Genomic DNA, 26,608 nt, shown 5'->3' with positions numbered 1-26,608 from the left:
ATGGCTGCTTCCACTTCTGCTTATTACAACAACAATTACAGGTACGACGTGTTTGTCAACCATAAAGGTCCAGAAGTGAAGAAGACCTTTGTCGGTTATCTGTACCGCCGACTCATTTCCTGTGGACTGCGAGTTTTTATAGACCGGCCGGAACTGCAATCGGGAGATAACATCATTAGTCAAACTGATGGCGCTATTAGAACCGCCTCTGTCCATGTTGCAATTTTTACTCTCCGATATGCGCAGTCAAATTGGTGTTTAGAGGAGCTGGTGCTCATGTTGGAGTCCGGGGCTCCAATCATTCCAGTGTTTTACGATGTAAAGCCCACTGATCTTAGATGTATAGTAGAGGGCAAAGGATGCTACGCTCAATCACTACTCCAACATGAAAACAAGGGAAGGTGTGCTCCCGACACTATTAGAAAGTGGAGAAATGCACTTTCTCAGGTTGCAGACATCAGCGGTTTCGAACTGGATGCGTTCAATGGGTAAGAGCTCAACCTTCTCTTTGGGGATTGCATTAGTTTATTATTTTTGGATTGACATGCCTAGACGTTTGTTTCTCACTAGTTGTATTATTTTCTTCCAAATAACCAGCGACGAGGGCGCGTTGTTAGACCAGGTTGTTCAAGAAGTGTTGAGGAGGGCAAAGACAGAGGGATGGAGTACTGCAGCAAAATATGTAGTAGGTTTGCATGAAAAAGTGGAAGAATTCGGAAATAAAGTACTTTGTGCAAAGTCTCGGGTTGTGGGGATTGTTGGCGTCGGCGGAGTAGGAAAGACAACCCTAGCAAAAGAACTCTTCCATCAGAAGAGGGTAAATTACAGTAAATGTTGTTTTTTATCTAATGTGAGAGAAAAAGCAAGGCTAGGCTTTTTAAATTCTTTGCAAAGGCAACTTCTTAAAAGCTTGACTGGAACGGATGCGCAGATGAACAGTATTGGTGAAGGTAGAGAGGCGCTTAAAAACAATCTCTCATCTTGTCGTGTTTTAATGGTTTTAGATGATGTAGATCACCTGGATCAGATTGATGCTCTTTTGCCTGTTCGAACTCATCTCCTCTCAGATAGCTTAGTACTGATTACATCTCGAGATGAAGGGGTGATCGCAAGCTCAGGAGTTGAGAATGCATCAATTTATCATTTAACTGGGCTTAATCATCAATACTCCCGACAGCTTTTCTGCGCCTATGCCTTCAACCAACCCTATCCTATTGAAGTATTTGAATCTTTGGTAGATAACTTTTTAGAAGTCTGTGAAGGGTTGCCTTTATTTCTAAGAGTGTTTGGGGCACTTCTCAATGATAAAGATGCCCCAGTTGTTTGGAAAGAAATATTGTATAAACTTCAACGAGTACTTCCGGGTAAGGCACAAGAAAAACTTCAAATTAGTTATCAGATCCTCAACTGGGAGGAACAACAGATATTCCTAGACAGCGCATGTTTTTTCATAGGACAAAAAAGGGAGACTGCCATAAGGATATGGGAGGGATCTGGGTGGAATGGTTTGTTGGGGTTTGGTACTCTTGAGGACAGATGCCTTTTGGGAGTGGACGAAGAAAATAATATAGAAATGCACGATCACCTTCGGGATTTCGGAAGAGCTGTTGCTGATACTTCGTCGCCTCGTCGTCTTTTGCATTCTAAGCATATTAAGGATATCTTGGAGCAATTATCTGTAAGTTCTCAATCATGAATCTTACAGATTATTCCATAAAAATGAACGTTCATTTTTGTAATTTTTCTGAACTTTTCAAAATTGAATAGTGATAACCATCAATTTTCAAGAATGAACAGCTATCAATGTTCAATTCTGTAATTTTTCTTTTATCATTTTCCAAAAATAAATGTAATAGCTATCATTTTTCAAGAATGAACAGGGAGCAACTGTAGGAAACGAACCGGTAACAGCTGTGCGGGGCATTAGGATGGTACTGGGTGAAGACAATGATGGTGTTGAAAAGAGGATCTTGGAACTTCTTGATGGAGTGGGAGGTATTGATGTGAGAAGCTTGGAACTTCTTGATACTGAAAATGGTATTTTGGAACGCCTTTTGAGAAGGCCGGACGAGCACGTCCCAAGACGTCTCATATGGCTACGGTGGAACAAGTGTCCCACGCCTTCCCTGCCTTCGTGGCTACCAATGGAGAGTTTAAGGGTTCTACAAGTGTCCGGGAGCAAATTACAAACATTGTGGGAAGACGAATCAAAGGTAGACAGAAAACTATCGTGTTAACGTTTTTGTGTTTCTCATTATTAATTTAATATGGCACCACACGGTGACAGAAGGATACGAAAGGGTTTTATAGAGAGGACCGAGTATAAGATGTATTTATAATTGAAACAACTCTTGAACATTTTGCAGGCACCTCAGCGTTTGCGGGAGTTAGAGATTAATGCTCCGCTCTCCAACATTCCAGAGTTCATAGGGCAGCTGGAGCGCCTTGAACGCATTGCCATTGGCAAGTTTTCCTCTGGAGGACAGGTTAATCTGACAAAATTGCCACAAGGATTTTGTCATTTGCGATTGTTAAAAGACTTGGTGTTAACAGAGTGTTAAAAAATGAAGTCACTGCAAGGCGCCTTTGACGGTTTATGGAACCTCCAACACATCGATCTCTCATTCTGCCGCAATCTGGAGAGACTGCCGGATTCTTTTGAAGACTTACCGAGACTACTACACATCAATCTCTCGGATTGCCACGATTTGGTGAGGCTGCCAGATTCCATTGGTCGTTTATGGCGCGTCCAACACATCGATCTACAGGGCTGTCATAATTTGGAGAGGCTACCAGATTTCATTGGTGATTTGAGGGACCTGTTAGCTACCTATATCAATAGGTTTCATATTTCATGATTGGTTATAAAAGGTCCAAATATGCTCTACTTTGATGATGCAAAGATCCCATATTTTCATAAGGAGACAAGGTGTGTATATATCTTGATAAGGACTCAATTTTGATGGATGGTCCAACAGCCTAAGCTGGATCATGCCATGTTTAAATTTTCTGTTGTAGAATAGAGAAAAGTCTGTCCAAACTGCTTAATCTTGGCAGACAACTAGCTTAGGTAGAGAATTAAGGTTCCCAACTGCTTAACCTGGGGCCTTGAAAGAAATAAGGGTAGAATTTGATAGAAAATCAAAAGGAAAAAGCCAAAGAAAAGAAAAGGCAAGTAAGGGTCTGCAAGTCCAAATGCACCCTCCAAGAAGAAACAAAAAATGCTAGGTAAGTAGATGGGTAGGCAGTTGGGGTTGCAGAAAGGACATTTCTTACAAATTGCATATGTGCTAATCTTGTTCACAAGGCAAAATCAGTGAATTCTAAAGGTGTTCCTCTTCATCAAGTTGTAGCAAGTAAAGAAGCATGTCTAACCTCCCTTTATCCCCTTTTTTTCATTTGTTACTAACATCCCCTCATCAGTTGAGATTCTTGGAAGAATTCATGGTTTCATGGTGGTTCTTGTTCTTTTAAAAGCCACATTTCCTATGTAAACTTCTTTTCATTTTGATCTACTCCCTGACTAAGTGATTTTCAAACAAACTTAGTGATATCCCCCTCACTCACCCTCTTCATCCATATTAACCTCTAATGCTATTATGTAACTCCCCTATCTCACCCATCTCCTACTAGTATTAACACCATGGTGTATAAACCCCAAATTTTGTATAAATATCCCTCCCCTTGGTATTATAGCCAATAAGTTCTGTGTCAGGGATCAAATGGCTTCTGGTCACTTTGATGAACCTAAGTCCAACCCCCTCCCCTCTTCTGAAGTCATTTGGCCCCTTGGAAAGCTTCATTTGCTAAAAGAAGTCTCATAAATAACCTTGTTTTACCTATACCCGCTTCATTTGCAAAAATAACCCAAAATACCCACTTTGTTGGCCTATCCAAAGTTTCAGCGCGTATATTTGATTTCTCAAAATACATTGAAAAACCTTACAAAGCACCATACCCCGATGGTCTTCCGCCTAAGCGCGCATCCCGAAAATAAATGTTAAATAATACCGCGCTCGCGTCCGTATCCACCTATCTCCTCACCCTTCCGACCACCGTCGGATCGGACCCACGGGATCCGACGGCCCTCATTGATATCGGGTTGGGCCCGGCGTCCGCCCTTTAGCACCCGAGAAAGTGACGAAGGGGTACGTCAGGCCTCTGCCACGCGTCCCCTTCTCGTTTTCTCGGGTCAGACTCTGACACAAGCCAGGCCGTATCGTGACCGCTCCGAGAAACCGTAGCGGCTATGGCGCTTAACCGTAACCGTCAGAGCATTACCGCTCGGTTTGCCAGTGCCACATCATGCCCACGTCAGAGACATGCCTCCAGCGCATCAGTACCTTTGTCCGCATCTGCGCCATCGTGTCTGCCACCGCATCATCCACATGGACCAATAGCAGCTCGCCACCTCACCCGATGACGTCATGCTAACGTCATCCGGCCCTGACCCACCAATGACGTCATGTTGACGTCATCCCAAAAAGGCGCCAATATTGCCAAAAATCTGTTTTTAGGCCAAAATCTCGCGTTCTTTCCACTTTTGGCAAAAAGCTCTACTGTTGTTTCTGCATGCTGCTCACGTCCAAATTACCACTAACCTGCTGAAGACGAGTTCGAGACCGCCAGAGCCTCTGCTGCACCCGCATTCGTAACGTTTGTCGACAAATCCACCAGGTATTCTTCAAAATAACCTCATAAACCTGGTTTTATCCATAATTTCGTAAGTAAACCTGTTAACAGACTTTAAAACTCTGTTTTCACCGTTGAACACACTGTGACCTGCACTTATATCTAGCCAGTGAAGCCATTAGACTCCTGCAGGGCCGCATTTGATAAATTAAGCTGAAGTTCACAACTAGTTCGCGCAGTCGTGAACTAGGAACCTTAACTGACCAAATTCACCACAGAAAATACTCTTGGTCAGTCCTGCTACTGTTTTATTAATCCTTCAAACAGTATTTCAATTGCTGTTGGATCAATTCTCCCTCTGGTACCTGAAACTCAAACTTTCATTGTAAGAAATCACTTCTGTGCTGTGCTGCTCACTTCAAATAGTTCACCTGCAAGACAGAAGCTTAGTAGACCATGGAAACTCCAATTGCACTGAACATCAAGCCTCTCAATGCCCCTCAAAGGGAGTTGGAATGGAAAGCTCTGGGAGATATGGATTATCAAATGTTAGACATTTTCCCAATGCGCTCTAAATATAATATTCAGATGCTAAATGAGTTGAAAGCCCAACACCTTAGTGGAGCTGATATCCTAGGGATTTGGGACTCAAATTTGCCCATCTACAACCTTCCTCAGGTCAATCCTATACCAGAATTGATCCACAGATGCCAGGAGTGCTATGATCCATGCCAAAGAGCTGTTCTCAGCCCCACAGGCTCAATTCTATTCCATATCACCCCAGAAAGCATAAATGAGATGCTGCATTTCCACACTGCAAAATCATTGACCCCCCTCTACATGCAGAATTTGATAAAGAAGGGGACTAAGTTGTCAAATGATCAAATCATCAAAATTAATCAGTTGTTTATACAACCAGGCTCTGAAGCCATCAGAACTCCTCCTATTGGATATCCATACTTGAATGACTTGGGCAGAATGCTGGTGGACTTGATCAGCTATGTCCTAGGGTTCAGGGGAATTGAGGATGTGGATGATAGTATAATGGCAATGATGTCTATATTCTCTCCCGGAAAGCCTCCAGCTGTACATTATGACTATGCCACATACATTGCAGACAAGATTCATGAGCAGCTAATGAATCTGCAAAGGGAGAGATTGTTTAGATACTCTTCATACATCTACCATCTATTCTTGTTTTATCAACCAGACAGCTTCCCAATTCCCTTGAAGAAAGTTAATGCCCAAGGGAATCCAAGGTCAGTTGTGTTTTGGACCTCAGTCTTTCACTGCAGCTCTGTGTCACCATACACATACTGTGAGTTCGTAGACTTGTTCATTCATCCAGCTATGACATTATTGTATGGTGTTCCTCCTCCAAGGTTAACTGATGACATGAGGAGAGTTCTCCATCTCTCTAAAAAATACAGCATTGGTGATTGGTACTTCTACCAACACCACACAGTAATCAGAATATATGGCTGTGAGTTGAAGCCTTATAGGTTGCCCAGGTATGTCCCTATGAGACTTTTTGCCTTAGAATACTTCAGGGAATTTGGAAACGCTGACTGCCACCACTTCCAAAGCAAGAACAAGAAAGTGCAGCTGAAGGTAAGGAGCCAGCTGGGCCCTTTCCTATATAATAAAAGAGAAGAGGGATGGAAAGAGGCAAATGATATCCTAGAGGCTCTCAAATTGCAAACTAGCTTTGAGTGGATACCCTATGACCCCAATCATTTTGTTTCCCTCAGAAGAATAAAAAACAAATTGGGTACCTATGCACATATGAGACTGCCAGAGACTGAGCAGTATGCCAATACATTGAGATGGACAGAGGGCACCCTAGAAGAGGAATTTACTGATGAAGAGCTGCTAGAAAGAGAGACTAGAAATGTTCAAAAAGAAGCTGACTTAGAAACTTGTGGACAGGTCCCCCTCTCATACAAAAGACAACTTGGAGCAGCTGCCTCATCCACAACAACACATCAGCAAGCTGCCGTGAATACTGCACAGACATCCAGCAAAGGCAAAGAAAAGCAGGTGGAACAGCCACCTCCTATGACAGAAGAGCAAGTGGAAACACTAGTGCAGCAACAAGAAGAGATGGAACAGCAGCAAGAAGGGCAGCAGCAAGAAGAACAGCAACAACAGGAAGAACAAAAGCAGGAACAGCCTGCCCAGCAAGAAGAAACAGTGGAAACCCCCAAGACCACTGAACAAACTGTGCCTCCAAGGCAAGAAATTTCAGCTGATGCATCAATCCTCCAAACTCCTCAAAAGGAGGATACATTTATTTTCAGAAAAAGGGACAGAGAGACTCCCCTTACAACATCAGCAACTCATGGGGAGAAAAGACAGAGAGTCAATCCCTTCTCAGAAGAAGAAATGCCAATGGGGCAGTCTTTTGGCATGGTCCCACCCAGCAGGGAAGCATCAGCAAGTTCCTTTCAACAGGAACAAGATAGAGCAATGGGAGGAGAGGTCAGCTCCTCAAGACAGCAAAGGGAAGGTGGACTCAGCATCAAACAGCAGTTCATCGACATTAAGAGGAGAAATGAGCCCATCAGGATACAGTTGTACAACCATCTGTTAAACATGGCTCCCACCAATCAACAAAGACTCATGTCTGCCTTTGATGTGCAGGAAGGCAAAATGATCATGAGTCATTTTAAGCCAACAGCAGTGCAGCCCCAATCTGCCTCTGACTACTTGAGGACTAACCTGGAAGTCCTTGCCAAGGAGATCCACCCAATGGACAAGATAGAACTGCATAAGCAAACAGGTGAGATGGTCTATGCTTCCTTGGCAGACCAAACATTGGATAACTACAGGCTACAGAATAGCCTTAATAATACAGCTGCTCAGCTTGAGTTAGAAAAAACATCCTCTCAAGCAAAGGACAACAGAATAAGGTCCTTAGAAGACATCATCATAGAGATTGGGCATGATCCCAAAGATATCAAGGGCATACAAGAGATACTAAAGCTGAGGGATGCAGACATGGCAGCTTTGAAGAGAAAGATTAAACTTCCAGCCACAATTCACCCTCAAACAGATGAGGTTGCCCAGCAAAGACATGATCAAGAGGTAACTACTTTGTTGATGTCTCTATACAAGCAGCTGATCCAAACTCAAGAGAAGCTGGGAGAATCAGAGGCTGCACAGGCAGCCTTAAAACAAAGAGAAGAAGGGCAAACTTCCCAGCCTCCTCCTGAAGTAATCAACCTTGAAGGAGCTGCTCCTACTACTGCTCCTCCTCCTCAACAAATAGAGACAACAGCTGCACCAACAACAGATCAGACTCATAGTCTAGACATGCAGAAGCTTCAAGAGGAAATCCAAGTCCTGGAAGCTCAAATGTTAGAGCTTAATAAAGCCAAAGAATCCTTGGCTAATGTAAATGAAAAATATGATAAAAGCAAAAGGAATGTGGCTAAGAAGGAAAGAGATATAAAAGCTCTGAAGAAAAGAATATCTGAGCTAGAAAAGGAGCTCACACTTGACAAAGTGACCGCAGAGCTGAAAACAGTGCTATGGGCTAACATTGGCCAGTCTATTACTGACCAATGGCAGTACATAGAGACAATCCATGAGCAGTTAGAGCTCATCCCAAAAGCACGCACTGAAATTCATAGGTCAAGGGCTGCTCTAGGCAACATGCCTGAAGTAGCAACCAGGATGATTAATGTGCTCAACTATAAGACAAGCAATCAGTTGGCTGCCATGGGCATTTCAAACAGAACTGAGCACATTCAGTTAATCAAGAGGGTTCTCACACTGAAAAACTTAGTGCAGACATTGGACAGAAGAACCCAGGATATGCAGACTGAGGTGAACAGGTTTCTGGAGAAATTTCAGGTGTTAGAAAGCAGAGGGCTCCCTGGCTTACTGAACAGCGCAGGGAGACTATTCACACATGACCAGTATGCTAAAAGAGTCAACACCTTTGCCACAAGCCAAGTCAATGAAAGGCCCAGCAGCTCAGAGGAAACAGGGCCAGCCACAGGACAGACTATCTACAACAAAGTAGAAAGTCTATTTTTTATAATGAATGAGATCAAACACCTGTTTGAGGCAGCTCCCAACTTTTTCAAATATACAGAAGCAGAAGAGACTATGGGTGCAATTCTCAGGCATCAACTACCTACTCAAGAATGGTGGACCCAGGCTATACAAACTATTTTATAAACAGGGTGCCATTCAACAAATTTTGTTCATAGAAATGTAAACTGCCATGCACAGGACAGCTTAAAAGGATCAGCATACATTCAAGATTAAAGCTGAGCCAACTCAGCAGAAATTTCGGCCAAAAAGCAAAGTAGAAAGCTACAGGTGTCCAGGCCGAGAAGCTACAGCAGCGCAGCTCCAAGAGCGCATTTCACAGCATTTATGCAGATCACTCCAACCGACTCAGTGGCCTCCAAAGGCCAAAATATCTTCTGACAAAGCATAAAGATGCATTTACTTTGTATTCAATGTTGTAATAACTTTCTAATCTAAATATCTTAAAAGTTGGTGAAGGTATTCAAATCTGAGATAACTTAGAACTCAGATATTTTGTAATGATCGAGAGTATATATTTGCCCCTCGCATAAGCTTGAGGGGTTGTTGTTGATTTCTCTTGAAGAAGTTCTTAGACTGTAATCCTTTCAGAGCATAATAAAGAAAGTGATGGAATTTCTCGGATTTTTGAAGTGTTGAATACGTTCTGATGTCTGTTGAAAACTGCTGGATTCCTTTGTATTTCACAATACAATAAGTTTCTGTAACCCTCTTTGTTATGTATTTTCGATATATCAAATCCATATATGTTTCTAGTTTCTAAGTGTTTGACTACAAAGAAAAAGACTAACTTTCAGGATTTATTCGTGCAATACCCTGAGTTCAATCTGTGTTGTCAATGAATGTTTTCTTCAGCTATAGTCTTGATAAGTGTAATTCTTAATTGCTGCACTTTCAGAATATATCTTTCACAGTGACCTTTGTTTCAGGAATTCAAGTTTGCTCCTGAGCAGCATGTTTCACTTTCACATCACCAGCTTAATAGAGAATTCGTAATTGCTTTCTGTTGGCTGACCATGCATCACCACTTAAGTTCAGGGAAAATTTTAAGAACCCCCCCTAAATTTATAAATATAATAAATGGGCAAATCTCCATGGTATATAGGAAAAATGGAAGGCGATTTCATCAATAATATAATATGTATATATAATTTTTTGGCGAATCTCTCACTAGGCATGGCGAATATTTTACTCAATTATAAAATCTTGTAAGATCTTGGCGAGTCTTTCACTGAATAATAAAACTTTGTAAAGTCCTAGTGAATCTTAGCATAGGCTACATGCTGGTTTAATTCCCCCATTTAAATAGGCTACATTCCAGGTGAATACCATGGGTCAATACCATGTGCCATTTTTATTTTTATTAGAATATTTTACTCAATTATAAAATCTTGTAAGATCTTGGCGAGTCTTTCACTAAATAATAAAACTTTGTAAAGCCCTAGTGAATCTTAGCATAGGCTACATGCTGGTTTAATTCCCCATTTAAATAGGCTACATTCCAGGTGAATACCATGGGTCAATACCATGTGCCATTTTGGTGAATACCATGGGTCAATACCATGTGCCATTTTTATTTTTATCAATTCTAATATTAGGGTTAATAATAGTTTTTTGCATGGTATTAATAACAATCTAGTCCATGGTATTTGTCCCATAGTATTTTGGCCATAGGTTTCACCTAAATATAACCTATTTTTTGAGTGTTCGTAAATATAAGGTGACTTATGGAGTAAATATAAAAAAATGTTTTATTTGTTTACCATACCTCTCGTTTATTTATATTTTTATTAATTTACCATACCTCTTTTACAAATATGGTATTTGGCCCATAGGATTCACTTAAATAAAACATCTTTCTTGAGCCTTCATAAATAGAATGAGGGTTATGGACTAAATATAAAAAGAGGTTTTATTTATTTACGATACGTTTAGTTTATTTATATTTTTATTTATTTACCATACCTTTTGAGTAAGTATAAAAAGACGTTTTATTTATTTACCATACCTCCACTTTACTTATATTTTTATTTGTTTACACCCTTACATGTATATAAGGTGACTTATGGAGTAAATATAAAAAATGTTTTATTTATTTACCATACCTCTCATTTATTTATATTTTTATTAATTTACCATACCTCTTTTATAAATATGGTATTTGGCCCATAGGATTCACTTAAATAAAACATATTCTTGAAAATGAGCGAATGGATTCACTTAAATAAAACCTATTCTTGAAAATGGGCGAATGGAAGGTTGTAAGTCCTAATTTCAAGGGCTAAATTTACCTTTTTTACCCTCTCCCTTAAAATAAGGTGGGCTATTTGAGGTGATTTGTAAAAATGTACTATGATACAAAATATTCGCCCACTAAAAATTTAAAACCCCTTAATTTCGCCAAAGGGCGAACATTCGCCCCTAAAATTATCCTTGCTTAAGTTTAAATTTGTTTGTTTAAAATACACAACAGGCCCTGCAGTCTGAACATCACCACTTCTGCATTTCAAAGCATTTCTGAACTCTAGACTCCATTGCCCAATGATATACCATTCTCTGAACACTACACCATGAGCCCTGAAAGAAATCCTTCAACCAAAATATAAACCAAAACCTGAGCATAATAGCTAGCCTAAAACACCAATAGAACAGAGACAAATTATAAAGAGAGAGCCCTCTCTGATTACAGCTTGGCTAGGAGCTGTAGTCCAAAGATTGGTTAGTGGTTACCCCGGCCGTATTCCCTTGGGAGTCATAGGGAACAACCTAGGTGTTAACATAAATGGCGACTTCGCTGGGGACTTCTTAGGATTTTTAAATTGCTATCTATCTTCCATAGCTACTATCAAGCCTGAAATCAGTCAAGAGGCCTTAAAACTGTTTCTGCATCACAGTGACAGCTTTAGGGAAGAGCTTATTTAGGGAATCTTAATCTTAGCTTTGAAATATATATAGCCATTTCAGAAATCTTTATCCAGTCCTTGCAAATATAAAAATTTTCGTATAAAATCCTAAAAACAGTTAGAAGCTGGCTCCTAAGAAAAATCCACGGCATACTAGGGCAAATCCTGACCCAAATCCACCCATCATTGTTGATAATCCAAATACCATCCCAAGAAACATTAGGAGGCAGCAAAGGCAGGAGCAGCCTGCTGAACTAACCCCTCATACAGTTCATCCCAACCCCATTTCAACTCCTATTAAAGTTCTTTTCCGGTCTACCCCTACTTCCCCTAGTTCACCATCCACTTCTCAAAGTCCTCCTCTCACATCTTCATCTACTGAACATATTCCCTTGACCAATACTCTTGGTGCAGCTTTACCGGTTACCCCTGTGGTACCCATCGTTCCTATTATCCCAGCTGCCCCTGTTAATCCTTCAAACCCTGTAAATATGGCTAATAGATATGCACCCTTGCAGCTACCTGCTAATCCTGCAGCTCTACCCCAGGATTACCAAACCAAAATCTCATATTTTGACTCCACTGGCCCTTACTCTGCTATTCAACATGCTAAGAGGATGCAAGATCACTTTGAAAACTATGAAATAGATGATGACAGTGTGAGGATGAGAATTTTTGTCCAGAGCCTGACAGGTGATGTTAGAACCTGGTTCAGGTCGATCGCTGCAAATACTATCACAACCCTTGATGAGCTTTATCAGGCCTTTACTACCAGATGGGAGAAGAAGAAAGATCCCCTGCACATACTTGGTGAATATGAAACAATCAAGAGAGGTCCTCAAGAGACCGTTCTGGAGTATTGTGCTAGATTCAACAATGTGTACAACGCAATACCACAAAACCTAAGGCCTCCTCCTGATTTGGCCTTGTACAAGTTCCCTGATGGATTTGATTCTGACATGGCATATCAGTTGAAGGAAAGAGAACCTGAAACCCTTGAAGACGCTCAAAAGGCTGCTGTCACAGTGGAAGCAAACCTGATTGCCAAAAGAAACAGGGCAAGGTTAGAAAAGAGAAGCATATATAAAGAAGAACCTACAGCCTTTGATCAAAAGCTTGATGCCATACTCAATGGCATGAAAAGATTGGGTGATAGAGTGGAATCAGTTGAAAGAAAAGCATCATGGGAAGTTCCACAAAACAACCCTCCTAGGAATCCAAATTTTAGGAGAAACCCAAACCCAAACAGTGGCAGGGCCAACCCTGATCCAGAAATCAGACCTCCATTTCAAGAAAACTATGCTGAAACTTCCACATCATCTGAGCCTAATGAAGATCCTGAGATTAATTTGATAGGTCTAGATGGTGAAAGTCAAGTTTTTTTAACCCAAGAAGATCATGAGGATGATGAAATCAAACTGTTCCAAACTAAATCAGGTGAATCCTTCGACTTTAAACAAGGCTATGATACTGCTGTCTATGAAGTCCACAAACAATACAAGCTGAGGAGCAGAACAGTGAATGTAAACCAGCCTGAAAAGATAAGGGATAATCAGCAGCCTAAAAGAGTCACAGTCACAGAGCCTAATGACAAAACAAATTCACCTACAGAAGAAGTGGTCATTGAAGAGATCACTGAACCACAGTCCTTAAAACAGCAGCCTATGGCCACTTCACCTTCTCAACCTAGTTCAAGTGTTACTCTCCAAGAGATGAGTAAAACAGATAAGTCCCAAAGTCGAGATAAAAATCAAGAAGAAGACTTAATAAACAGAGAAAGGACTGTTATCCATAACCCTAAAACCCAATCTGAAAAACCCTTTGACCTAGAAACTGAAATCGGCAAACTAAAGATAGCAATTCCTCTCTCAGAACTAGTTAAGCATGACACCTATAAACTACAAATCAAGAAGTCCCTTCAACTCACCAGCAACAAGGATGATGTCAATGTGCTGGATGACACCCCAGAACTCCTGTTTGGCCCAGAAGTGGATGGAAAAACAGTAGTCACAGGGGTATTACCTTTTTATGTCAGCTTACATATTCATGATAAAATATTGCACAATGCAATGTTTGACTCAGGTGCCTCTCACAACCTCATGCCAAAAGCAGTCATGGAAAGATTGAATCTAGATATAACAAGACCATACAAGGACCTGTTCTCCTTTGACTCCAGCCAAGTCAAGTGTTTAGGTCTCATAAAGGACTTATGTGTGTCTCTGGTTCAATACCCAAACAAAACAATCCTAATGGATGTGGTAGTTGCTGATATCCCACCTAAGTATGGGATTCTGTTATCAAGATCATGGGGAGCTAAACTCCAAGGTTCCCTACAATTAGACATGTCATATGCCACCATCTCTGTTTTTGGACAACCAAAAAGACTGTACAAAGAAACACTCATGAAATACATGGTCAGCAGTGAAGAAAAGCCTCAAAACTTTCCCATATATGCTGTCCATTCAGACACAGACTCATACATTCTCTTCAATAACAACACTACCCTCTCAAAGAACGACGTTGAAACTGAGATACTCATACAAGAGGAAAACTCTGATGAAAAAATTACCACTCATAAAACAGCAGTCAATCAAATGCTAGACACTGCTGATATTCTAAACATCAAGCATACCAAATCAAATGATGAAACTGTCCTAGAAAACAAGCCAGAAGAAGAACCAAAACTTCTACTTACATTGCCGGCCCATGAAGAGATCATTAAAACTCCTTCCCAACCGGACATCCTATGGTTCCTTGAATTTGATGGCTCAGTCAACAAGTTAGGGGCAGGAGCTGGAGTTTGGGTACACAATAAAGAAAATAGTTATGCAGAAGGCAGAGCCTATAGATTAAACTTCAGATGTACTAATAATATGGCAGAATATGAAGCCCTTTTACTAGGCCTCAAGTTAGTAAAGTTCTTACAAGCTGCTAGGGTTTCGATCATGGGTGATTCGGATTTAGTTATCCAACAAGTCAAGGGTAATTTTGTCACCAATGATAAAAGACTGAGATCCTATAGGTCTGCTGCTGCTGAATTATTAAATTCATTTACTGAATTTCAGATTACCAAAATTCCTAGGACTCAAAACCTTCATGCCCACAGCTTGGCCACATTTGCAAGTACCTGCAAGTTACCTTTTGAGCCCCACCATTGCTTTACAGCTGAGATAAAACACAGACCATCTGTCCCAAACAATGTCAAGGATTGGCAAGTGTTTGATGATGACAGGCAAATAAACAATTTCTTGACTTTGCAGCAAGAATTCTCAGGACTAAATATTGACAATGACAGAGCAAGTCAATCACAAATACTTGACAGAGCAAGTCAATCACAAATACAGTTTCAAAAGATTACTCACCCAATATCACCTAGAACAGCAAAACAAATGCGAAACCCAACTATTTTCAACAAGGATAACATTCAGCTAATTCAATCAATCATTTGTGAAGAGGTGGCCAATGCTGAGACTGAAATTATAGAGTTGAAAGACAATTTTCTACCAACTGGCTTAGCTCCTTTGGAAGACATTTTTGATTCAAATGATGTTCCCAGCAAGCCAAAAATGCAGCGCATCAACAATGCCATAGAAGAGTGTAACATTGGGACTGTAGAAAAACCCAAGATCATCAAATTGTCTGCTTCCTTACCCCCTGACCAAAAGCCTAAATACGTTGACCTCTTTAAGGAATTCCAGGATGTTTTTGCATGGAGTTATGAGGACCTGAAGTCCTATGATACCTCTGTTATCCAGCATACCATCCCTCTCAAACCTGATCAAAAGCCCTTTAAACAAAAACTGAGGAGAATAAACCCTATGCTTCTCCCAGCAATGGAACAAGAGGTACAAAAAATGTTTAAGGCAGGCATCATAGCACCTATCAGATTCTCTGAATGGATTTCAAACTTAGTCCCTACAAGAAAGAAAACTGGTGAAATAAGGCTGTGTGTGGACCTAAGAAATCTGAACCAAGTATCCCTTAAAGACAACTATCCCTTACCCAAGATGGATCACATTCTCCAAAGAGTGGTAGGAGCCTCAAGGATCTCATTACTGGATGGATTTTCAGGCTTTAATCAAATCCTGGTACACCCTGATGATCAAGACAAAACGGCATTCACAACCCCATGGGGAACCTTCAAGTATGTAAAAATGCCTTTTGGGTTGAAGAATGCAGGGGCAACATTTCAAAGAGCAATGGATATTGCTTTTGCCAAAGAGATTCATGACTTTTTAGTCATTTACTTAGATGACCTTACACCTTTCTCAAAATCAGACCAGGAACATATAAAACATTTGAGACAGATCTTCCTAAAATGCAGAAAATATGGAATTTCCTTGAATCCCAAGAAATCCCTGTTTGGTTTAGAGGAAGGTAAATTATTGGGCCATATCATTTCTAAAGATGGCATCAGGATAGACCCAGACAGGATACAAGCTATCCTACAAATGCCCAACCCAAGAAATGTCAAAGAACTGCAAGGATTCTTGGGAAAAATCAATTTCTTGAGAAGGTTCATCCCAAACTTAGCAGAACTAAGCAGATTATTGAACAATATGCTAAAGAAAGATTCAAAGGTCAAATGGACTGTTGAAGCCAATCAAGCCTTTGAAGGTATAAAACTGGCCCTTACCCAAACCCCAGTATTGACTAATCCTCAGTTTGACAGAGAATTCATCATTTTTTCTTTTGCTTCCCAGCATACTATTGCTGCTGTCTTGTTACAAAAAGATGACCAAGGAAATGAAAAGCCAATTGCTTTCTTTAGCAGAGCTCTTAGAGATGCACCTTTAAAGTATCAAATCATGGAAAAACAGGCTTATGCTTTGGTCAAAGCCATTAAGGACTTTAGGATTTACATCCTGTATTCACATGTTATAGCTTATGTACCAAGTCCTATTGTCAAAGACATTCTCACCCAAGAAAATTTAGAGGGCAGAAGAGGAAAATGGATTGCCAACATTTTGGAATTTGACATTGAGATAAAACCCACAAAACTAATAAAGGGACAAGGCTTGGCCAAATTAATGACAGAAGCAAATTTCCAAGCCCTAGACATTAACCAGCTGGACAGTGAACCGGAGCTGGCGACTCCAAAGATCAATGTAGCCTTTGAACAATCCCCTTGGTACTTTGATATATGTTATGTACTGCAAAACCTGTGTGCTCCCCCAGGATTGTCCAGAACTAAATGTAGGTTTTTAAAAATGAAAGCCTCTAAATTTTGTGTCATAGATGGAAATTTATTATGGAAAAACCATGAAGGAATATTGCTAAACTGCCTAATTGAGAATGAAACTGACAATACCATACAGGAATTTCATGCAGGAGACTGCGGTGGACACTTATACTGGAAGTCCACTGTGGATAAGATACTAAGGGCTGGTTACTACTGGCCCACCATGTTCTCTGATATCAAGAAATTCACTACCTCATGTCATAAATGTCGAGTGTTTGAGGGAAAGAGACAGCTGCTGCCACTTCCCTTGAGGCCTATTGCAACAGAGAGACCTTTTCAGCAATGGGGCTTGGATTTCATTGGGGAAATTCATCCCTCATCTTCAGGCCAGCACAGATGGATTTTAACAGCCACAGACTACTTCACTAAATGGATTGAAGCTATTCCATGTAGACAAGCAAATGATTCCACTATCATTCAGTTCTTGGAGAACAACATATTGGCTAGATTTGGCTGTCCTGACAAAATAATAACAGACAATGCTGCTGCTTTCAGATCCAAGAAAATGGTGAACTTCTGCCATAAATTTCACATCACCTTGGGTCATTCTACTGCATACTATCCCCAAGGAAATGGCCTTGCTGAGTCATCAAATAAAAGTCTGGTAAACATCATAAAGAAAGTGCTAGAAGAGAACAAAAAGAACTGGCACAAGAAGCTTGTGAATGCCCTATGGGCAGATAGACTAACAACCAAGAGATCAATTGGGACCAGCCCATATGAGTTGGTTTATGGATTAGAAGCCAAATTTCCTTCATCACTAGGAGTGCCTGTTATGAAACTTCTTCAAGAAAGCCAAGCTGAACCAAATGATATGCAGAGAAGGATTAATCAAATCATATGTTTACAGCAAACTAGAGACCAAGTTTTAAGCAGAGTTCAAGTTCTACAAGAAAAATTAAAGAAGGCTTTTGATAGAAGAACTAAAGCAGAAGATTTTAACATTGGTGACAAAGTCCTTAAGTGGGATTCAAGAAGAGAGGATAAGGGAAAACATGGAAAATTTGATTCCCTTTGGAGAGGACCATTTGCTGTCCAGGCAGTACAAGGAAACAACACTTATTTCCTTAAAAGTCTTACTGAAACTGATTTGGATGAAGGTCCTGTGAATGGCAGGATGCTGAAGCACTACTTTGAATATCACCCATAAGTGCACCCGGAGTCTTTCCTTGTACATATCCAGATGTATATATTATTTTCTGTCAACATGTAGAAATGCAATTTCTCAAAGTTTTCCCAAACTACCAACAAAAGGTGAATAGAATCAGAGGTCTACCAAGAAAAGAAGCACACAATTTTAGCATTTCAAAGCAGCATAATTCAAGATTGGCAAGAGCAATCAAGAAACAAGGCAATCTGACCTGCTGTTCTTGGTCTTTCAAAGGAAACACCATCCCCATGTGGAGCCACTGTTAGCTACCTATATCAATAGGTTTCATATTTCATGATTGGTTATAAAAGGTCCAAATATGCTCTGCTTTGATGATGCAAAGATCCCATATTTTCATAAGGAGACAAGGTGTGTATATATCTTGATAAGGACTCAATTTTGATGGATGGTCCAACAGCCTAAGCTGGATCATGCCATGTTTAAATTTTCTGTTGTAGAATAGAGAAAAGTCTGTCCAAACTGCTTAATCTTGGCAGACAACTAGCTTAGGTAGAGAATTAAGGTTCCCAACTGCTTAACCTGGGGCCTTGGAAGAAATAAGGGTAGAATTTGATAGAAAATCAAAAGGAAAAAGCCAAAGAAAAGAAAAGGCAAGTAAGGGTCTGCAAGTCCAAATGCACCCTCCAAGAAGAAACAAAAAATGCTAGGTAAGTAGATGGGTAGGCAGTTGGGGTTGCAGAAAGGACATTTCTTACAAATTGCATATGTGCTAATCTTGTTCACAAGGAAAAATTAGTGAATTCTAAAGGTGTTCCTCTTCATCAAGTTGCAGCAAGTAAAGAAGCATGTCTAACCTCCCTTTATCCCCTTTTTTTCATTTGTTACTAACATCCCCTCATCAGTTGAGATTCTTGGAAGAATTCATGGTTTCATGGTAGTTCTTGTTCTTTTAAAAGCCACATTTCCTATGTAAACTTCTTTTCATTTTGATCTACTCCCTGACTAAGTGATTTTCAAACAAACTTAGTGATATCCCCCTCACTCACCCTCTTCATCCATATTAACCTCTAATGCTATTATGTAACTCCCCTATCTCACCCATCTCCTACTAGTATTAACACCATGGTGTATAAACCCCAAATTTTGTATAAATATCCCTCCCCTTGGTATTATAGCCAATAAGTTCTGTGTCAGGGATCAAATGGCTTCTGGTCACTTTGATGAACCTAAGTCCAACCCCCTCCCCTCTTCTGAAGTCATTTGGCCCCTTGGAAAGCTTCATTTGCTAAAAGAAGTCTCATAAATAACCTTGTTTTACCTATACCCGCTTCATTTGCAAAAATAACCCAAAATACCCACTTTGTTGGCCTATCCAAAGTTTCAGCGCGTATATTTGATTTCTCAAAATACATTGAAAAACCTTACAAAGCACCATACCCCGATGGTCTTCCGCCTAAGCGCGCATCCCGAAAATAAATGTTAAATAATACCGCGCTCGCGTCCGTATCCACCTATCACCTCACCCTCCCGACCACCGTCGGATTGGACCCACGGGATCCGACGGCCCTCATTGATATCGGGTTGGGCCCGGCGTCCGCCCTTTAGCACCCGAGAAAGTGACGAAGGGGTACGTCAGGCCTCTGCCACGCGTCCCCTTCTCGTTTTCTCGGGTCAGACTCTGACACAAGCCAGGCCGTATCGTGACCGCTCCGAGAAACCGTAGCGGCTATGGCGCTTAACCGTAACCGTCAGAGCATTACCGCCCGGTTTGCCAGTGCCACATCATGCCCACGTCAGAGCCATGCCGCCAGCGCATCAGTACCTTTGTCGGCATCTGCGCCAACGTGTCTGCCACCGCATCATCCACATGGACCAATAGCAGCTCGCCACCTCACCCGATGACGTCATGCTGACGTCATCCGGCCTTGACCCACCAATGACGTCATGCTGACGTCATCCCAAAAAGGCGCCAATATTGCCAAAAATCTGTTTTTAGGCCAAAATCTCGCGTTCTTTCCACTTTTGGCAAAAAGCTCTACTGTTGTTTCTGCATGCTGCTCACGTCCAAATTACCACTAACCTGCTGAAGACGAGTTCGAGACCGCCAGAGCCTCTGCTGCACCCGCATTCGTAACGTTTGCCGACGAATCCACCAGGTATTATTCAAAATAACCTCATAAACCTGGTTTTATCCATAATTTCGTAAGTAAACCTGTTAACAGACTTTAAAACTCTGTTTTCACCGTTGAACACACTGTGACCTGCACTTATATCTAGCCAGTGAAGCCATTAGACTCCTGCAGGGCCGCATTTGATAAATTAAGCTGAAGTTCACAACTAGTTCGCGCAGTCGTGAACTAGGAACCTTAACTGACCAAATTCACCACAGAAAATACTCTTGGTCAGTCCTGCTACTGTTTTATTAATCCTTCAAACAGTATTTCAATTGCTGTTGGATCAATTCTCCCTCTGGTACCTGAAACTCAAACTTTCATTGTAAGAAATCACTTCTGTGCTGTGCTGCTCACTTCAAACAGTTCACCTGCAAGACAGAAGCTTAGTAGACCATGGAAACTCCAATTGCACTGAACATCAACCCTCTCAATGCCCCTCAAAGGGAGTTGGAATGGAAAGCTCTGGGAGATATGGATTATCAAATGTTAGACATTTTCCCAATGCGCTCTAAATATAATATTCAGATGCTAAATGAGTTGAAAGCCCAACACCTTAGTGGAGCTGATATCCTAGGGATTTGGGACTCAAATTTGCCCATCTACAACCTCCCTCAGGTCAATCCTATGCCAGAATTGATCCACAGATGCCAGGAGTGCTATGATCCATGCCAAAGAGCTGTTCTCAGCCCCACAGGCTCAATTCTATTCCATATCACCCCAGAAAGCATAAATGAGATGCTGCATTTCCACACTGCAAAATCATTGACCCCCCTCTACATGCAGAATTTGATAAAGAAGGGGACTAAGTTGTCAAATGATCAAATCATCAAAATTAATCAGCTGTTTATACAACCAGGCTCTGAAGCCATAAGAACTCCTCCTATTGGATATCCATACTTGAATGACTTGGGCAGAATGCTGGTGGACTTGATCAGCTATGTCCTAGGGTTCAGGGGAATTGAGGATGTGGATGATAGTATAATGGCAATGATGTCTATATTCTCTCCCGGAAAGCCTCCAGTTGTACATTATGACTATGCCACATACATTGCAGACAAGATCCATGAGCAGCTAATGAATCTGCAAAGGGAGAGATTGTTTAGATACTCTTCATACATCTACCATCTATTCTTGTTTTATCAACCAGACAGCTTCCCAATTCCCTTGAAGAAAGTTAATGCCCAAGGGAATCCAAGGTCAGTTGTGTTTTGGACCTCAGTCTTTCACTGCAGCTCTGTGTCACCATACACATACTGTGAGTTCGTAGACTTGTTCATTCATCCAGCTATGACATTATTGTATGGTGTTCCTCCTCCAAGGTTAACTGATGACATGAGGAGAGTTCTCCATCTCTCTAAAAAATACAGCATTGGTGATTGGTACTTCTACCAACACCACACAGTAATCAGAATATATGGCTGTGAGTTGAAGCCTTATAGGTTGCCCAGGTATGTCCCTATGAGACTTTTTGCCTTAGAATACTTCAGGGAATTTGGAAACGCTGACTGCCACCACTTCCAAAGCAAGAACAAGAAAGTGCAGCTGAAGGTAAGGAGCCAGCTGGGCCCTTTCCTATATAATAAAAGAGAAGAGGGATGGAAAGAGGCAAATGATATCCTAGAGGCTCTCAAATTGCAAACTAGCTTTGAGTGGATACCCTATGACCCCAATCATTTTGTTTCCCTCAGAAGAATAAAAAACAAATTGGGTACCTATGCACATATGAGACTGCCAGAGACTGAGCAGTATGCCAATACATTGAGATGGACAGAGGGCACCCTAGAAGAGGAATTTACTGATGAAGAGCTGCTAAAAAGAGAGACTAGAAATGTTCAAAAAGAAGCTGACTTAGAAACTTGTGGACAGGTCCCCCTCTCATACAAAAGACAACTTGGAGCAGCTGCCTCATCCACAACAACACATCAACAAGCTGCCGTGAATACTGCACAGACATCCAACAAAGGCAAAGAAAAGCAGGTGGAACAGCCACCTCCTATGACAGAAGAGCAAGTGGAAACACTAGTGCAGCAACAAGAAGAGATGGAACAGCAGCAAGAAGGGCAGCAGCAAGAAGAACAGCAATAGCAGGAAGAACAAAAGCAGGAACAGCCTGCCCAGCAAGAAGAAACAGTGGAAACCCCCAAGACCACTGAACAAACTGTGCCTCCAAGGCAAGAAACTCCAACTGATGCATCAATCCTCCAAACTCCTCAAAAGGAGGATACATTTATCTTCAGAAAAAGGGACAGAGAGACTCCCCTTACAACATCAGCAACTCATGGGGAGAAAAGACAGAGAGTCAACCCCTTCTCAGAAGAAGAAATGCCAATGGGGCAGTCTTTTGGCATGGTCCCACCCAGCAGGGAAGCATCAGCAAGTTCCTTTCAACAGGGACAAGATAGAGCAATGGGAGGAGAGGTCAGCTCCTCAAGTCAGCAAAGGGAAGGTGGACTCAGCATTAAACAGCAGTTCATCGACATTAAGAGGAGAAATGAGCCCATCAGGATACAGTTGTACAACCATCTGTTAAACATGGCTCCCACCAATCAACAAAGACTCATGTCTGCCTTTGATGTGCAGGAAGGAAAAATGATCATGAGTCATTTTAAGCCAACAGCAGTGCAGCCCCAATCTGCCTCTGACTACTTGAGGACTAACCTGGAAGTCCTTGCCAAGGAGATCCACCCGATGGACAAGATAGAACTGCATAAGCAAACGGGTGAGATGGTCTATGCTTCCTTGGCAGACCAAACATTGGATAACTACAGGCTACAGAATAGCCTTAATAATACAGCTGCTCAGCTTGAGTTAGAGAAAGCATCCTCTCAAGCAAAGGACAACAGAATAAGGTCCTTAGAAGACATCATCATAGAGATTGGGCATGATCCCAAAGATATCAAGGGCATACAAGAGATACTAAAGCTGAGGGATGCAGACATGGCAGCTTTGAGGAGAAAGATTAAACTTCCAGCCACAATTCACCCTCAAACAGATGAGGTTGCCCAGCAAAGACATGATCAAGAGGCAACTACTTTGTTGATGTCTCTATACAAGCAGCTGATCCAAACTCAAGAGAAGCTGGGAGAATCAGAGGCTGCACAGGCAGCATTACAGGCAGCCTTAAAACAAAGAGAAGAAGGGCAAACTTCCCAGCCTCCTCCTGAAGTAATCAACCTTGAGGAAGCTGCTCCTACTACTGCTCCTCCTCCTCAACAAACAGAGACAACAACTGCACCAACAACAGATCAGACTCATAGTCTGGACATGCAGAAGCTTCAAGAGGAAATCCAAGTCCTGGAAGCTCAAATGTTAGAGCTTAATAAAGCCAAAGAATCCTTGGCTAATGTAAATGAAAAATATGATAAAAGTAAAAGGAATGTGGCTGAGAAGGAAAGAGATATAAAAGCTCTGAAGAAAAGAATATCTGAGCTAGAAAAGGAGCTCACACTTGACAAAGTGACCGCAGAGCTGAAAACAGTGCTATGGGCTAACATTGGCCAGTCTATTACCGACCAATGGCCGTACATAGAGACAATCCATGAGCAGTTAGAGCTCATCCCAAAAGCACGCACTGAAATTCATAGGTCAAGGGCTGCTCTAGGCAACATGCTTGAAGTAGAAACCAGGATGATTAATGTGCTCAACTATAAGACAAGCAATCAGTTGGCTGCCATGGGCATTTCAAACAGAACTGAGCACATTCAGTTAATCAAGAGGGTTCTCACACTGAAAAACTTAGTGCAGACATTAGACAGAAGAACCCAGGATATGCAGACTGAGGTGAACAGGTTTCTAGAGAAATTTCAGGTGTTAGAAAGCAGAGGGCTCCCTGGCTTACTGAACAGCGCAGGGAGACTATTCACACATGACCAGTATGCTAAAAGAGTCAACACCTTTGCCACAAGCCAAGTCAATGAAAGGCCCAACAGCTCAGAGGAAACAGGACCAGCCACAGGACAGACTATCTACAACAAAGTAGAAAGTCTATTTTTTATAATGAATGAGATCAAACACCTGTTTGAGGCAGCTCCCAACTTTTTCAAATATACAGAAGCAGAAGAGACTATGGGTGCAATTCTCAGGCATCAACTACCTACTCAAGAATGGTGGACCCAGGCTATACAAACTATTTTATAAACAGGGTGCCATTTAACAAATTTTGTTCATAGAAATGTAAACTGCCATGCACAGGACAACTTAGAAGGATCAACATACATTCAAGATTAAAGCTGAGCCAACTCAGCAGAAATTTCGGCCAAAAAGCAAAATAGAAAGCTACAGGTGTCCAGGCCGAGAAGCTACAGCAGCGCAGCTCCAAGAGCGCATTTCACAGCATTTATGCAGATCACTCCAACCGACTCAGTGGCCTCCAAAGGCCAAAATATCTTCTGACAAAGCATAAAGATGCATTTACTTTGTATTCAATGTTGTAATAACTTTCTAATCTAAATATCTTAAAAGTTGGTGAAGGTATTCAAATCTGAGATAACTTAGAACTCAGATATTTTGTAATGACCGAGAGTATATATTTGCCCCTCGCATAAGCTTGAGGGGTTGTTGTTGATTTCTCCTGAAGAACTTCTTATACTGTAATCCTTTCAGAGCATAATAAAGAAAGTGATGGAATTTCTCGGATTTCTAAAGTGTTGAGTGCGTTCTGATGTCTGTTGAAAACTGCTGGATTCCTGTGTATTTCACAATACAATAAGTTTCTGTAACTCTCTTTGTTATGTATTTTCGATATATCAAATCCATATATGTTTCTAGTTTCTAAGTGTTTGACAACAAAGAAAAAGACTAACTTTCAGGATTTATTCGTGCAATACCCTGAGTTCAATCTGTGTTGTCAATGAATGTTTTTTCTTCAGCTATAGTCTTGATAAGTGTAATTCTTAATTGCTGCACTTTCAGAATATATCTTTCACAGTGACCTTTGTTTCAGGAATTCAAGTTTGCTCCTGAGCAGCATGTTTCACTTTCACATCACCAGCTTAATAGAGAATTCTTAATTGCTTTCTGTTGGCTGACCATGCATCACCACTTAAGTTTAAATTTGTTTGTTTAAAATACACAATAGGCCCTGCAGTCTGAACATCACCACTTCTGCATTTCAAAGCATTTCTGAACTCTAGACTCCATTGCCCAATGATATACCATTCTCTGAACACTACACCCTGAGCCCTGAAAGAAATCCTTCAACCAAAATATAAACCAAAACCTGAGCATAATAGCTAGCCTAAAACACCAATAGAACAGAGACAAATTATAAAGAGAGAGCCCTCTCTGATTACAGCTTGGCTAGGCGCTGTAGTCCAAAGATTGGTTAGTGGTTACCCCGGCCGTATTCCCTTGGGAGTCATGGGGAACAACCTGGGTGTTAACAGGACCTCCGACATATCAATCTCTCAGGTTGCCACGATCTGCAGAGGCTGCCCTATTCCTTTGGTGAATTGAGATACCTCCAACACATTGATCTGCAGGGCTGCCACAATTTGGAGGAGCTGCCGGCTACTTTTGGTAATCTGATGAATCTTCTACATATTAATCTCTCAAATTGCCACGATTTGGAAAGGCTGCCGGAGTCCTTTGGTAATTTAAGTAACCTCCAACACATCGATCTCTCAGGGTGCCATAATTTGGAGAGGCTTCAAAATAACTTCAGGAATTTAAAGAAGCTCAAGTATCTTGATGTGGAGGGTTGCGCTAATTTAATCATTGACACATTTGAGATAAGTGAAATATCAGTTTACTTACCATCGGCCCATCAAAGTCAATTGGAGCAATTACATGATTGATGCATAGCCATAAAAAATGAAGACCAAGCAAGATATCATAGGAAACCATGAAAATGTTAATTGCGAATCATCGGGTGCTAGCTGGTTGCTCTTGATATAGTCAATGTTGATGGTTATACATGTAGGTCTTCAGGGTCTTCTTGTATCTGCCATGACCTCCAGCGTGGCAGAAAAAGAATTATGCTTGAGCGAGGGAGCAGAGTGTTTGTAACTGCCTGGTATTCTGTTTGCTAAGTGAAAATCCCCAAGTCATGCAATGTGTAGTTTTGAATATGAAGAAAATAAAAATCGTTAATGGTCTATTTTATTCTCCAATGAACTTTTCTATTTTAATGTTTTATTTTTCTTATGATGTAGTCATCACCTGTATTTATGCGGTATCCTGAAATCAGAAAGCCGTGTGCTATTTTATTATTGAGATGCTTCCATATTTTATACACAGTTAAAAGTCTACATTATGCCTATGGATGCCCCAAACTGCGAGGGATGGAAGTAGTGGAGCAATTGCGGGAACAAATGAGGTGTGAACATTTTTGGAATGGAATCTCTGCAGCAAGTGATCATCCTTTCACTGTCAAAATTTAATGTTAATGTTAATGTTAGTTATGTGGAGGAATCTATCACCTGCTTAACTAGTAGCTATTAGTAAATTTATTAGTAAATTTTTAGATATTTAAGGCATGTTTTCC

At 41.1% G+C, this 26,608-nt stretch overlaps 1 pseudogene across 1 annotated transcript; it reads left to right on the top strand.

The window, feature by feature from the left end:
- Positions 1–26,302, top strand: LOC149211903 (disease resistance protein Roq1-like; annotated as a pseudogene). Its single transcript, XR_016250010.1, has 6 exons — positions 1–488; positions 598–1,678; positions 1,872–2,220; positions 2,362–2,821; positions 4,960–5,017; positions 25,509–26,302. The product of XR_016250010.1 is annotated as a disease resistance protein Roq1-like (transcript).
- The last annotated feature ends 306 nt before the right edge of the window (positions 26,303–26,608 follow it).

The sequence above is a fragment of the Pinus tabuliformis genome, chromosome 1_1 (assembly GCF_031772625.1).
Source record: "Pinus tabuliformis cultivar Carrire ecotype Pingquan chromosome 1_1, CPIR1, whole genome shotgun sequence".
NCBI classification, from domain to species: domain Eukaryota; kingdom Viridiplantae; phylum Streptophyta; class Pinopsida; order Pinales; family Pinaceae; genus Pinus; species Pinus tabuliformis.
Note: the sequence above shows the minus strand (reverse complement) of the source record. Positions and strands in the feature narration are given on the sequence as shown.